The following is a 13182-nucleotide window of genomic DNA, read 5'->3' as shown; positions in this document are numbered from 1 at the left end:
ACACTGCGTCTGATTTCTGTTTTTGTGCTGTATGGGCGTGTTGGGCATATTCTAGGGCTTGCTGCACTGAACCAGTATTCTGATGTACCCAATGTTTATCTATGTATCTCTTCAGTTCAGGTTTTAGCCCTGTGATGAACGCACGTTTTAACTGTTGCTGATAAACTCCTCCATTTTCCTCATTATGAGGAATTCCTGAATTCCCTCTAAACACCACTCTCATCCTATCCATAAAATCCTCTGGCTCTTCTCCATCTTTTTGCTTGCATTGTGCAATTCTGCCATAATCTGCTCGTCTCATAAACACTGTCTCTATCCTTCCATGTAATTGCTGCATACTCTGTTGCAGAGCTTGTGAATTATGTGCAAGTGGTTGATTGTCTGGTCCATGACCAGTAAAGTCTCCTGCTACTCTTCCCCATTTATGATTGAACAGCTGTCTTAAACATTGGAACATTTCTCTACCATTCAGGTGGAAACTGCTCTGTAGTTCCAATATTGCTGTCCAAAATTCTGGTACCCCTTCATCAACAGGAGGTATTCCCTTTAATGCTGCCGTTCTATCTTCAGCTGTCCATGGTCTATAGACTAACATTGTTTCAGGTCCTCCATCTGGCTCTCTATTAGGGTTTGCCACCTCCACTAGGGGGCATTGTAATTCTATTTCTTCCTCTTCACTATCAATATCAATGCCTTCATTTCGCGGATGCCATCGAACCTTAGCAGTAGCTAGATCGCGCACAGGGTATAACGTAGGATCTCTACTCCTAGTTATAATGGGGGAAGAACGAAGAGCTGATGGCTTCTTTGGTATTGTGCCCATAGCTGATGGTTGTTTTATTTCCCTTCTATCTACGGGTTGCATGGGGGCAGGCAATAGTGGCGGTGCTGGTGGTCTATTTTCTCTATGTTTTATTTTGGCCACCGTCTCATCATCTAAAGTGACTAGAGCGGCTGCAGTTAATTTATCCTTTCTATCATCCTTTTTCTGCTTTCTACGTACATCTCTTAACTTACTTTGTTCCAACCAATTATCTGAATACTTATATTCTTTTTTCCTTTTCTCCAATTTTCCTTTCTTCAAGGTTTGTAACATTTCTAGTCTTAAATTTCCTTGTAATTTTAAGATATCTGGAGTGTGGAGTTTCCCTTCAAACCCATGTTTTTTTCTCCACCTCTGATTACTTATTTGTCCTGAACCTGGTTTATATCCTTCCATAAACTTCTCATCTCCCTCTAGTTCAATCCTCTTACTCTGATTCTTTCCCATTTTTTTTCTTTCCCGTCTCCGCACTACACAGGTCCTGGGTGGAATTTCACTGGTACGAGATATATGGGAGGACACCAATACGGCCTTCTACTGCACGCTGTTCGTGCAGCGGTATCGGTTTTCAGGGATGAAACCCGTTCTTGATCCTTCAATCACCAGTACTTCTTTCCCACCAGGCAAAATAAGAAATGGACTGACCAAAGCAACTCTAAGCCTCTATAATAGTCTTAGTCCAGTCATTCACACAATACATGCATGTTCATATTTCGCTTAATTACGGCTAAGCCTAACCCCTTTTCTGCTTAATTACGGCTAAGCCTAACCCCTTTTCTGCTTAATTACGGCTAAGCCTAACCCACGTCAATTGACCCGGTTATTTAGCTGAATAACCTTTGTTGTCTCACCTGTCCTGTGTGCCTGTGTTCCGCCACCGAGGTCCGTCAGACATCACCAGACGTCGAGCGCAGTTCTAACCACCGGCCTGATGACGAATTCACGTCACAGGTCTTTCTTGCACCCGTCTCCGAGTGGCTGTCGACAGACTTCGGTGTCGCTCCTCTCGGTGCGCTGGCGATGTCGTCAGGTGTCCTCGGATCCGGCTCGAAGGACCAAATAATATGTTGGAGAAAGCGTCAGGCTTTCCACTCCAACCCTGCACACAGGACCAAACTACAATACAGTATATGTTGGAGAAAGCGACAGGCTTTCCACTCCAACTCTGTACACACCATTAATTACGAGACAACACACTTAGAGTTTTACTTGCACAAGGGTAACCACACTCTCTGCATGCTAGGCTACAAAGGAATGTGTTACAAAGGGTGGTTCCCCTTGGCATCTTTATTTATAGTCAATGGGGGGCAGGGGTCTTGGAGTGAGAACAAAGAAAAGACTGTGAGAGAAGAAGAAGTTCTGGTTTTACTCAGGTGGACAACTATTTAAACACGTGCTCAGGATACGTGTAAACTAATATAATCTAAAGTATGAAGGTAAAGAAAAACAAAATAATGTATATACATATTTACACTCATTGCTGATTATACAGAAATGATAACAAATGATTACTAACAGTTTCTTCAACCTAACACTCAGCCAGCAGCCTACCACAATTATTCCATTCTTTCCGCATCCGCACACTTCCTTCTTTTTAACTCCTTTTCACTACCGCACAGGTTAATCGCCGCACGTCCCCCGCCGGCAAACATTACTCCTTTGCCTACTGCATGCAGGCTTCTCTTAACGACCCTCTGTTATCAACTCCGCTAACAGCCACAAAATCTCCGCCGCACGAAGCCCACTGGTAGCTGCTGAATCACATGCTTCCCCAAAACGTCACGCTGTCAGAACACTGGGAGCTACACACACCAACAAGTCCATACTGCAGGCTGCAGCCAGAACAATTTTCTACATTCAAACATCGACGGCCTCTTCTCTCTAAAAATTCACCAGACCGCTTCTACCACCAGCAAAGAAGTTTCCATCCCTAATTCCTCTGTGATTCCCACTAACCTAAACATTAAGCTGGCATTGAAGGGTGTGAATTACCCCGGCCAATCTGTTCTTTTAAATACAGCTTTTAGCAAGTTTTGAAAGGAGAAGAGCAGAACTTGCTATGCCAATAATATCGAGTCTTCTGTGGCGAAGTGGTTTTTGCATAGAAAACAAAGCGGTCAGTTGAAGAGGAATAATATCAGTACTTTGTTTAAAACTGTGTGTAAAAAGCTGTCTCTTTATCATTAACAATAAGTTGTAAAACGTGAATGGGGAGTGACAGTCTTCAAGTTTGTGAGAAGATCGCGCCCTGGTGGAATAAAGGCACGAACAGCTTACAGCACCTAGAATTACCAGGAAGTATTTAGAGTAAAACGGTTTCTAAAAGCTGCCTTTATGAAAGAGAGAAAAAATATATATATATAAAATAGTAAAATGGAAGGGGAGTGCTAGATTTAAATTAATCGTGAAGTGGAGCGCCCCCTGTATAAAGTAAAAGTGAGAAAAGCTTACAGCACCTGGTATTCCCAGGTGGTCTCCCATCCAAGTACTAACCAGTCCCTACACTGCTTAGTTTCCAAGATCAGATGAGATCGGGCGTGTTCAGGGTGGTATGGCCATAAGCGAGAGACGCTACCAAAAACAGCCCTTTTGCATTACACGCCTCTATACATGCCAGTTGGTCCCATTGGATCCTACTCCTGGTTTTTTTTTTTTTTTTTTATGTGACTCACACTGCAGCCCCACCATCCAATCGGCAACGCCGGACCCACACCAAACATTCACCAAACTACTCAGCCGGCAGCCTACCACAATTATTCCATTCTTTCCGCATCCGCACACTTCCTTCTTTTTAACTCCTTTTCACTACCGCACAGGTTAATCGCCGCACGTCCCCCGCCGGCAAACATTACTCCTTTGCCTACTGCATGCAGGCTTCTCTTAACGACCCTCTGTTATCAACTCCGCTAACAGCCACAAAATCTCCGCCGCACGAAGCCCACTGGTAGCTGCTGAATCACATGCTTCCCCAAAACGTCGCGCTGTCAGAACACTGGGAGCTACACACACGAACAAGTCCATACTGCAGGCTGCAGCCAGAACAATTTTCTACATTCAAACATCGACGGCCTCTTCTCTCTAAAAATTCACCAGACCGCTTCTACCACCAGCAAAGAAGTTTCCATCCCTAATTCCTCTGTGATTCCCACTAACCTAAACATTAAGCTGGCATTGAAGGGTGTGAATTACCCCGGCCAATCTGTTCTTTTAAATACAGCTTTTAGCAAGTTTTGAAAGGAGAAGAGCAGAACTTGCTATGCCAATAATATCGAGTCTTCTGTGGCGAAGTGGTTTTTGCATAGAAAACAAAGCGGTCAGTTGAAGAGGAATAATATCAGTACTTTGTTTAAAACTGTGTGTAAAAAGCTGTCTCTTTATCATTAACAATAAGTTGTAAAACGTGAATGGGGAGTGACAGTCTTCAAGTTTGTGAGAAGATCGCGCCCTGGTGGAATAAAGGCACGAACAGCTTACAGCACCTAGAATTACCAGGAAGTATTTAGAGTAAAATGGTGTGTAAAAGCTGCCTTTATGAATGAGAGAAAAATATAGATATATATAAAATAGTAAAATGGAAGGGGAGTGATAGATTTAAATTAATCGTGAAGTGGAGCGCCCCCTGTATAAAGTAAAAGTGAGAAAAGCTTACAGCACCTGGTATTCCCAGGAGGTCTCCCATCCAAGTACTGACCAGACCCTACCCTGCTTGGCTTCCGAGATCGGATGAGATCGGGCGTGTTCAGGGTGGTATGGCCGTAAGCGAGAGACGTGACCAAAAACAGCCCTTTTGCATTACACGCGTGTATACATGCCAGTTAGTCCCATTGGATACTACTAATGTTCTTTTTTTTTTTTTTATCTGACTCACACTGCAGCCCCACCATCCAATCGGCAGCGCCGGACCCACACCAAACATTCACCAAACTACTCAGCCGGCAGCCTACCACAATTATTCCATTCTTTCCGCATCCGCACACTTCCTTCTTTTTAACTCCTTTTCACTACCGCACAGGTTAATCGCCGCACGTCCCCCGCCGGCAAACATTACTCCTTTGCCTACTGCATGCAGGCTTCTATTAACGACCCTCTGTTATCAACTCCGCTAACAGCCACAAAATCTCCGCCGCACCAAGCCCACTGGTAGCTGCTGAATCAGATGCTTCCCCAAAACATCGCGCTGTCAGAACACTGGGAGCTACACACACCAACAAGTCCATACTGCAGGCTGCAGCCAGAACAATTTTCTGCATTCAAACATCGACGGCCTCTTCTCTCTAAAAATTCACCAGACCGCTTCTACCACCAGCAAAGAAGTTTCCATCCCTAATTCCTCTGTGATTCCCACTAACCTAAACATTAAGCTGGCATTGAAGGGTGTGAATTACCCCGGCCAATCTGTTCTTTTAAATACAGCTTTTAGCAAGTTTTGAAAGGAGAAGACCAGAACTTGCTATGCCAATAATATCGAGTCTTCTGTGGCGAAGTGGTTTTTGCATAGAAAACAAAGCGGTCAGTTGAAGAGGAATAATATCAGTACTTTGTTTAAAACTGTGTGTAAAAAGCTGTCTCTTTATCATTAACAATAAGTTGTAAAACGTGAATGGGGAGTGACAGTCTTCAAGTTTGTGAGAAGATCGCGCCCTGGTGGAATAAAGGCACGAACAGCTTACAGCACCTAGAATTACCAGGAAGTATTTAGAGTAAAACGGTTTCTAAAAGCTGCCTTTTTGAATGAGAGAAAAATATATATATATATAAAATAGTAAAATGGAAGGGGAGTGATAGATTTAAATTAATCGTGAAGTGGAGCGCCCCCTGTATAAAGTAAAAGTGAGAAAAGCTTACAGCACCTGGTATTCCCAGGAAGTCTCCCATCCAAGTACTGACCAGACCCTACCCTGCTTGGCTTCCGAGATCGGATGAGATCGGGCGTGTTTAGGGTGGTATGGCCGCAAGCGAGAGACGTGACCAAAAACACCCCTTTTGCATTACACGCGTCTATACATGCCAGTTAGTCCCATTGGATCCTACTCCTGTTTTTTTTTTTTTTTATCTGACTCACACTGCAGCCCCACCATCCAATCGGCAGCGCCGGACCCACACCAAACATTCACCAAACTACTCAGCCGGCAGCCTACCACAATTATTCCATTCTTTCCGCATCCGCACACTTCCTTCTTTTTAACTCCTTTTCACTACCGCACAGGTTAATCGCCGCACGTCCCCCGCCGGCAAACATTACTCCTTTGCCTACTGCATGCAGGCTTCTCTTAACGACCCTCTGTTATCAACTCCGCTAACAGCCACAAAATCTCCGCCGCACGAAGCCCACTGGTAGCTGCTGAATCACATGCTTCCCCAAAACGTCGCGCTGTCAGAACACTGGGAGCTACACACACCAACAAGTCCATACTGCAGGCTGCAGCCAGAACAATTTTCTACATTCAAACATCGACGGCCTCTTCTCTCTAAAAATTCACCAGACCGCTTCTACCACCAGCAAAGAAGTTTCCATCCCTAATTCCTCTGTGATTCCCACTAACCTAAACATTAAGCTGGCATTGAAGGGTGTGAATTACCCCGGCCAATCTGTTCTTTTAAATACAGCTTTTAGCAAGTTTTGAAAGGAGAAGAGCAGAACTTGCTATGCCAATAATATCGAGTCTTCTGTGGCGAAGTGGTTTTTGCATAGAAAACAAAGCGGTCAGTTGAAGAGGAATAATATCAGTACTTTGTTTAAAACTGTGTGTAAAAAGCTGTCTCTTTATCATTAACAATAAGTTGTAAAACGTGAATGGGGAGTGACAGTCTTCAAGTTTGTGAGAAGATCGCGCCCTGGTGGAATAAAGGCACGAACAGCTTAGAGCACCTTGAATTACCAGGAAGTATTTAGAGTAAAACGGTGTGTAAAAGCTACCTTTATGAATGAGAGAAAAATATATATATATATAAAATAGTAAAATGGAAGGGGAGTGATAGATTTAAATTAATCGTGAAGTGGAGCGCCCCCTGTATAAAGTAAAAGTGAGAAAAGCTTTAAGCAACTGGTATTCCCAGGAGGTCTCCCATCCAAGTACTAACCAGACCCTACCCTGCTTGGCTTCCGAGATCGGATGAGATCTGGCGTGTTCAGGGTGGTATGGCCATAAGTGAGAGACGCTACCAAAAACAGCCCTTTTGCATTACACGCGTCTATACATGCCAGTTAGTCCCATTGGATCCTACTCCTGGTTTTTTTTTTTTTTTTATCTGACTCACACTGCAGCACCACCATCCAATCGGCAGCGCCGGACCCACACCAAACATTCACCAAACTACTCAGCCGGCAGCCTACCACAATTATTCCATTCTTTCCGCATCCGCACACTTCCTTCTTTTTAACTCCTTTTCACTACCGCACAGGTTAATCGCCGCACGTCCCCCGCCGGCAAACATTACTCCTTTGCCTACTGCATGCAGGCTTCTCTTAACAACCCTCTGTTATCAACTCCGCTAACAGCCACAAAATCTCCGCCGCACGAAGCCCACTGGTAGCTGCTGAATCACATGCTTCCCCAAAACGTCGCGCTGTCAGAACACTGGGAGCTACACACACCAACAAGTCCATACTGCAGGCTGCAGCCAGAACAATTTTTTACATTCAAACATCGACGGCCTCTTTTCTCTAAAAATTCACCAGACCGCTTCTACCACCAGCAAAGAAGTTTCCATCCCTAATTCCTCTGTGATTCCCACTAACCTAAACATTAAGCTGGCATTGAAGGGTGTGAATTACCCCGGCCAATCTGTTCTTTTAAATACAGCTTTTAGCAAGTTTTGAAAGGAGAAGAGCAGAACTTGCTATGCCAATAATATCGAGTCTTCTGTGGCAAAGTGGTTTTTGCATAGAAAACAAAGCGGTCAGTTGAAGAGGAATAATATCAGTACTTTGTTTAAAACTGTGTGTAAAAAGCTGTCTCTTTATCATTAACAATAAGTTGTAAAACGTGAATGGGGAGTGACAGTCTTCAAGTTTGTGAGAAGATCGCGCCCTGGTGGAATAAAGGCACGAACAGCTTACAGCACCTAGAATTACCAGGAAGTATTTAGAGTAAAACGGTGTGTAAAAGCTGCCTTTATGAATGAGAGAAAAATATATATATATATAAAATAGTAAAATGGAAGGGGAGTGATAGATTTAAATTAATCGTGAAGTGGAGCGCCCCCTGTATGAAGTAAAAGTGAGAAAAGCTTACAGCACCTGGAATTCCCAGGTGGTCTCCCATCCAAGTACTAACCAGACCCTACCCTGCTTAGCTTCCAAGATCAGACGAGATCGGGCGTGTTCAGGGTGGTATGGCCGTAAGCGAGAGATGCAACCAAAAACAGCCCTTTTGCATTACACGCCTCTATACATGCCAGTTGGTCCCATTGGATCCTACTAATGTTCTTTTTTTTTTTTTTATCTGACTCACACTGCAGCCCCACCATCCAATCGGCAGCGCCGGACCCACACCAAACATTCACCAAACTACTCAGCCAGCAGCCTACCACAATTATTCCATTCTTTCCGCATCCGCACACTTCCTTCTTTTTAACTCCTTTTCACTACCGCACAGGTTAATCGCCGCACGTCCCCCGCCGGCAAACATTACTCCTTTGCCTACTGCATGCAGGCTTCTCTTAACAACCCTCTGTTATCAACTCCGCTAACAGCCACAAAATCTCCGCCGCACGAAGCCCACTGGTAGCTGCTGAATCACATGCTTCCCCAAAACGTCGCGCTGTCAGAACACTGGGAGCTACACACACCAACAAGTCCATACTGCAGGCTGCAGCCAGAACAATTTTTTACATTCAAACATCGACGGCCTCTTTTCTCTAAAAATTCACCAGACCGCTTCTACCACCAGCAAAGAAGTTTCCATCCCTAATTCCTCTGTGATTCCCACTAACCTAAACATTAAGCTGGCATTGAAGGGTGTGAATTACCCCGGCCAATCTGTTCTTTTAAATACAGCTTTTAGCAAGTTTTGAAAGGAGAAGAGCAGAACTTGCTATGCCAATAATATCGAGTCTTCTGTGGCAAAGTGGTTTTTGCATAGAAAACAAAGCGGTCAGTTGAAGAGGAATAATATCAGTACTTTGTTTAAAACTGTGTGTAAAAAGCTGTCTCTTTATCATTAACAATAAGTTGTAAAACGTGAATGGGGAGTGACAGTCTTCAAGTTTGTGAGAAGATCGCGCCCTGGTGGAATAAAGGCACGAACAGCTTACAGCACCTAGAATTACCAGGAAGTATTTAGAGTAAAACGGTGTGTAAAAGCTGCCTTTATGAATGAGAGAAAAATATATATATATATAAAATAGTAAAATGGAAGGGGAGTGATAGATTTAAATTAATCGTGAAGTGGAGCGCCCCCTGTATGAAGTAAAAGTGAGAAAAGCTTACAGCACCTGGAATTCCCAGGTGGTCTCCCATCCAAGTACTAACCAGACCCTACCCTGCTTAGCTTCCAAGATCAGACGAGATCGGGCGTGTTCAGGGTGGTATGGCCGTAAGCGAGAGATGCAACCAAAAACAGCCCTTTTGCATTACACGCCTCTATACATGCCAGTTGGTCCCATTGGATCCTACTAATGTTCTTTTTTTTTTTTTTATCTGACTCACACTGCAGCCCCACCATCCAATCGGCAGCGCCGGACCCACACCAAACATTCACCAAACTACTCAGCCAGCAGCCTACCACAATTATTCCATTCTTTCCGCATCCGCACACTTCCTTCTTTTTAACTCCTTTTCACTACCGCACAGGTTAATCGCCGCACGTCCCCCGCCGGCAAACATTACTCCTTTGCCTACTGCATGCAGGCTTCTCTTAACGACCCTCTGTTATCAACTCCGCTAACAGCCACAAAATCTCCGCCGCACGAAGCCCACTGGTAGCTGCTGAATCACATGCTTCCCCAAAACGTCGCGCTGTCAGAACACTGGGAGCTACACACACCAACAAGTCCATACTGCAGGCTGCAGCCAGAACAATTTTCTACATTCAAACATCGACGGCCTCTTCTCTCTAAAAATTCACCAGACCGCTTCTACCACCAGCAAAGAAGTTTCCATCCCTAATTCCTCTGTGATTCCCACTAACCTAAACATTAAGCTGGCATTGAAGGGCCAATCTGTTCTTTTAAATACAGCTTTTAGCAAGTTTTGAAAGGAGAAGAGCAGAACTTGCTATGCCAATAATATCGAGTCTTCTGTGGCGAAGTGGTTTTTGCATAGAAAACAAAGCGGTCAGTTGAAGAGGAATAATATCAGTACTTTGTTTAAAACTGTGTGTAAAAAGCTGTCTCTTTATCATTAACAATAAGTTGTAAAACGTGAATGGGGAGTGACAGTTTTCAAGTTTGTGAGAAGATCGCGCCCTGGTGGAATAAAGGCACGAACAGCTTACAGCACCTAGAATTACCAGGAAGTATTTAGAGTAAAACGGTGTGTAAAAGCTACCTTTATGAATGAGAGAAAAAAAAAAAAAAAAAAAATATATATATATATATATATATATATATATATATATATATATATACATATATATATATATATATATATATATATATATATATATATAAAATAGTAAAATGGAAGGGGAGTGATAGATTTAAATTAATCGTGAAGTGGAGCGCCCCCTGTATAAAGTAAAAGTGAGAAAAGCTTACAGCACCTGGTATTCCCAGGAGGTCTCCCATCCAAGTACTGACCAGACCCTACCCTGCTTGGCTTCCGAGATCGGATGAGAGCGGGCGTGTTTAGGGTGGTATGGCCGTAAGCGAGAGACGTGACCAAAAACAGCCCTTTTGCATTACACGCGTCTATACATGCCAGTTAGTCCCATTGGATCCTACTCCTGGTTTTTTTTTTTTTATCTGACTCACACTGCAGCCCCACCATTCAATCGGCAGCGCCGGACCCACACCAAACATTCACCAAACTACTCAGCCGGCAGCCTACCACAATTATTCCATTCTTTCCGCATCCGCACACTTCCTTCTTTTTAACTCCTTTTCACTACCGCACAGGTTAATCGCCGCACGTCCCCCGCCGGCAAACATTACTCCTTTGCCTACTGCATGCAGGCTTCTATTAACGACCCTCTGTTATCAACTCCGCTAACAGCCACAAAATCTCCGCCGCACCAAGCCCACTGGTAGCTGCTGAATCAGATGCTTCCCCAAAACATTGCGCTGTCAGAACACTGGGAGCTACACACACCAACAAGTCCATACTGTAGGCTGCAGCCAGAACAATTTTCTACATTCAAACATCGACGGCCTCTTCTCTCTAAAAATTCACCAGACCGCTTCTACCACCAGCAAAGAAGTTTCCATCCCTAATTCCTCTGTGATTCCCACTAACCTAAACATTAAGCTGGCATTGAAGGGTGTGAATTACCCCGGCCAATCTGTTCTTTTAAATACAGCTTTTAGCAAGTTTTGAAAGGAGAAGAGCAGAACTTGCTATGCCAATAATATCGAGTCTTCTGTGGCGAAGTGGTTTTTGCATAGAAAACAAAGCGGTCAGTTGAAGAGGAATAATATCAGTACTTTGTTTAAAACTGTGTGTAAAAAGCTGTCTCTTTATCATTAACAATAAGTTGTAAAACGTGAATGGGGAGTGACAGTCTTCAAGTTTGTGAGAAGATCGCGCCCTGGTGGAATAAAGGCACGAACAGCTTACAGCACCTAGAATTACCAGGAAGTATTTAGAGTAAAACGGTTTCTAAAAGCTGCCTTTTTGAATGAGAGAAAAATATATATATATATAAAATAGTAAAATGGAAGGGGAGTGATAGATTTAAATTAATCGTGAAGTGGAGCGCCCCCTGTATAAAGTAAAAGTGAGAAAAGCTTACAGCACCTGGTATTCCCAGGAGGTCTCCCATCCAAGTACTGACCAGACCCTACCCTGCTTGGCTTCCGAGATCGGATGAGATCGGGCGTGTTTAGGGTGGTATGGCCGTAAGCGAGAGACGTGACCAAAAACAGCCCTTTTGCATTACACGCGTCTATACATGCCAGTTAGTCCCATTGGATCCTACTCCTGGTTTTTTTTTTTTTTATCTGACTCACACTGCAGCCCCACCATCCAATCGGCAGCGCCGGACCCACACCAAACATTCACCAAACTACTCAGCCGGCAGCCTACCACAATTATTCCATTCTTTCCGCATCCGCACACTTCCTTCTTTTTAACTCCTTTTCACTACCGCACAGGTTAATCGCCGCACGTCCCCCGCCGGCAAACATTACTCCTTTGCCTACTGCATGCAGGCTTCTATTAACGACCCTCTGTTATCAACTCCGCTAACAGCCACAAAATCTCCGCCGCACCAAGCCCACTGGTAGCTGCTGAATCAGATGCTTCCCCAAAACATTGCGCTGTCAGAACACTGGGAGCTACACACACCAACAAGTCCATACTGTAGGCTGCAGCCAGAACAATTTTCTACATTCAAACATCGACGGCCTCTTCTCTCTAAAAATTCACCAGACCGCTTCTACCACCAGCAAAGAAGTTTCCATCCCTAATTCCTCTGTGATTCCCACTAACCTAAACATTAAGCTGGCATTGAAGGGTGTGAATTACCCCGGCCAATCTGTTCTTTTAAATACAGCTTTTAGCAAGTTTTGAAAGGAGAAGAGCAGAACTTGCTATGCCAATAATATCGAGTCTTCTGTGGCGAAGTGGTTTTTGCATAGAAAACAAAGCGGTCAGTTGAAGAGGAATAATATCAGTACTTTGTTTAAAACTGTGTGTAAAAAGCTGTCTCTTTATCATTAACAATAAGTTGTAAAACGTGAATGGGGAGTGACAGTCTTCAAGTTTGTGAGAAGATCGCGCCCTGGTGGAATAAAGGCACGAACAGCTTACAGCACCTAGAATTACCAGGAAGTATTTAGAGTAAAACGGTTTCTAAAAGCTGCCTTTTTGAATGAGAGAAAAATATATATATATATAAAATAGTAAAATGGAAGGGGAGTGATAGATTTAAATTAATCGTGAAGTGGAGCGCCCCCTGTATAAAGTAAAAGTGAGAAAAGCTTACAGCACCTGGTATTCCCAGGAGGTCTCCCATCCAAGTACTGACCAGACCCTACCCTGCTTGGCTTCCGAGATCGGATGAGATCGGGCGTGTTTAGGGTGGTATGGCCGTAAGCGAGAGACGTGACCAAAAACAGCCCTTTTGCATTACACGCGTCTATACATGCCAGTTAGTCCCATTGGATCCTACTCCTGGTTTTTTTTTTTTTTATCTGACTCACACTGCAGCCCCACCATCCAATCGGCAGCGCCGGACCCACACCAAACATTCACCAAA

The 13182-nt window shown here is 44.0% G+C and overlaps 8 non-coding genes and 1 pseudogene across 8 annotated transcripts; all 9 read right to left on the bottom strand.

Moving 5' to 3' along the window:
• Positions 1 to 3267: 3267 nt before the first annotated feature.
• LOC125730998 (5S ribosomal RNA) lies at positions 3268 to 3386 on the bottom strand. The gene has a single exon (XR_007391290.1). It is a non-coding gene; the product is annotated as a 5S ribosomal RNA (ribosomal RNA).
• Positions 3387 to 4465: 1079 nt separating this feature from the next.
• LOC125732872 (5S ribosomal RNA) lies at positions 4466 to 4584 on the bottom strand. The gene has a single exon (XR_007392236.1). It is a non-coding gene; the product is annotated as a 5S ribosomal RNA (ribosomal RNA).
• A 1077-nt stretch (positions 4585 to 5661) lies between these two features.
• On the bottom strand, positions 5662 to 5780 carry LOC125736468 (5S ribosomal RNA). The gene has a single exon (XR_007395746.1). It is a non-coding gene; the product is annotated as a 5S ribosomal RNA (ribosomal RNA).
• A 1075-nt stretch (positions 5781 to 6855) lies between these two features.
• On the bottom strand, positions 6856 to 6974 carry LOC125731409 (5S ribosomal RNA; annotated as a pseudogene).
• A 1077-nt stretch (positions 6975 to 8051) lies between these two features.
• On the bottom strand, positions 8052 to 8170 carry LOC125733586 (5S ribosomal RNA). The gene has a single exon (XR_007392926.1). It is a non-coding gene; the product is annotated as a 5S ribosomal RNA (ribosomal RNA).
• A 1077-nt stretch (positions 8171 to 9247) lies between these two features.
• On the bottom strand, positions 9248 to 9366 carry LOC125733585 (5S ribosomal RNA). Its single transcript, XR_007392925.1, has one exon. It is a non-coding gene; the product is annotated as a 5S ribosomal RNA (ribosomal RNA).
• A 1149-nt stretch (positions 9367 to 10515) lies between these two features.
• LOC125736727 (5S ribosomal RNA) lies at positions 10516 to 10634 on the bottom strand. Its single transcript, XR_007395999.1, has one exon. It is a non-coding gene; the product is annotated as a 5S ribosomal RNA (ribosomal RNA).
• Positions 10635 to 11708: 1074 nt separating this feature from the next.
• LOC125734421 (5S ribosomal RNA) lies at positions 11709 to 11827 on the bottom strand. The gene has a single exon (XR_007393733.1). It is a non-coding gene; the product is annotated as a 5S ribosomal RNA (ribosomal RNA).
• Positions 11828 to 12902: 1075 nt separating this feature from the next.
• Positions 12903 to 13021, bottom strand: LOC125734420 (5S ribosomal RNA). The gene has a single exon (XR_007393732.1). It is a non-coding gene; the product is annotated as a 5S ribosomal RNA (ribosomal RNA).
• Between the last annotated feature and the right edge of the window lie 161 nt (positions 13022 to 13182).

This window comes from Brienomyrus brachyistius, chromosome 2, assembly GCF_023856365.1.
Source record: "Brienomyrus brachyistius isolate T26 chromosome 2, BBRACH_0.4, whole genome shotgun sequence".
NCBI lineage: Eukaryota > Metazoa > Chordata > Actinopteri > Osteoglossiformes > Mormyridae > Brienomyrus > Brienomyrus brachyistius.
Note: the sequence above shows the minus strand (reverse complement) of the source record. Positions and strands in the feature narration are given on the sequence as shown.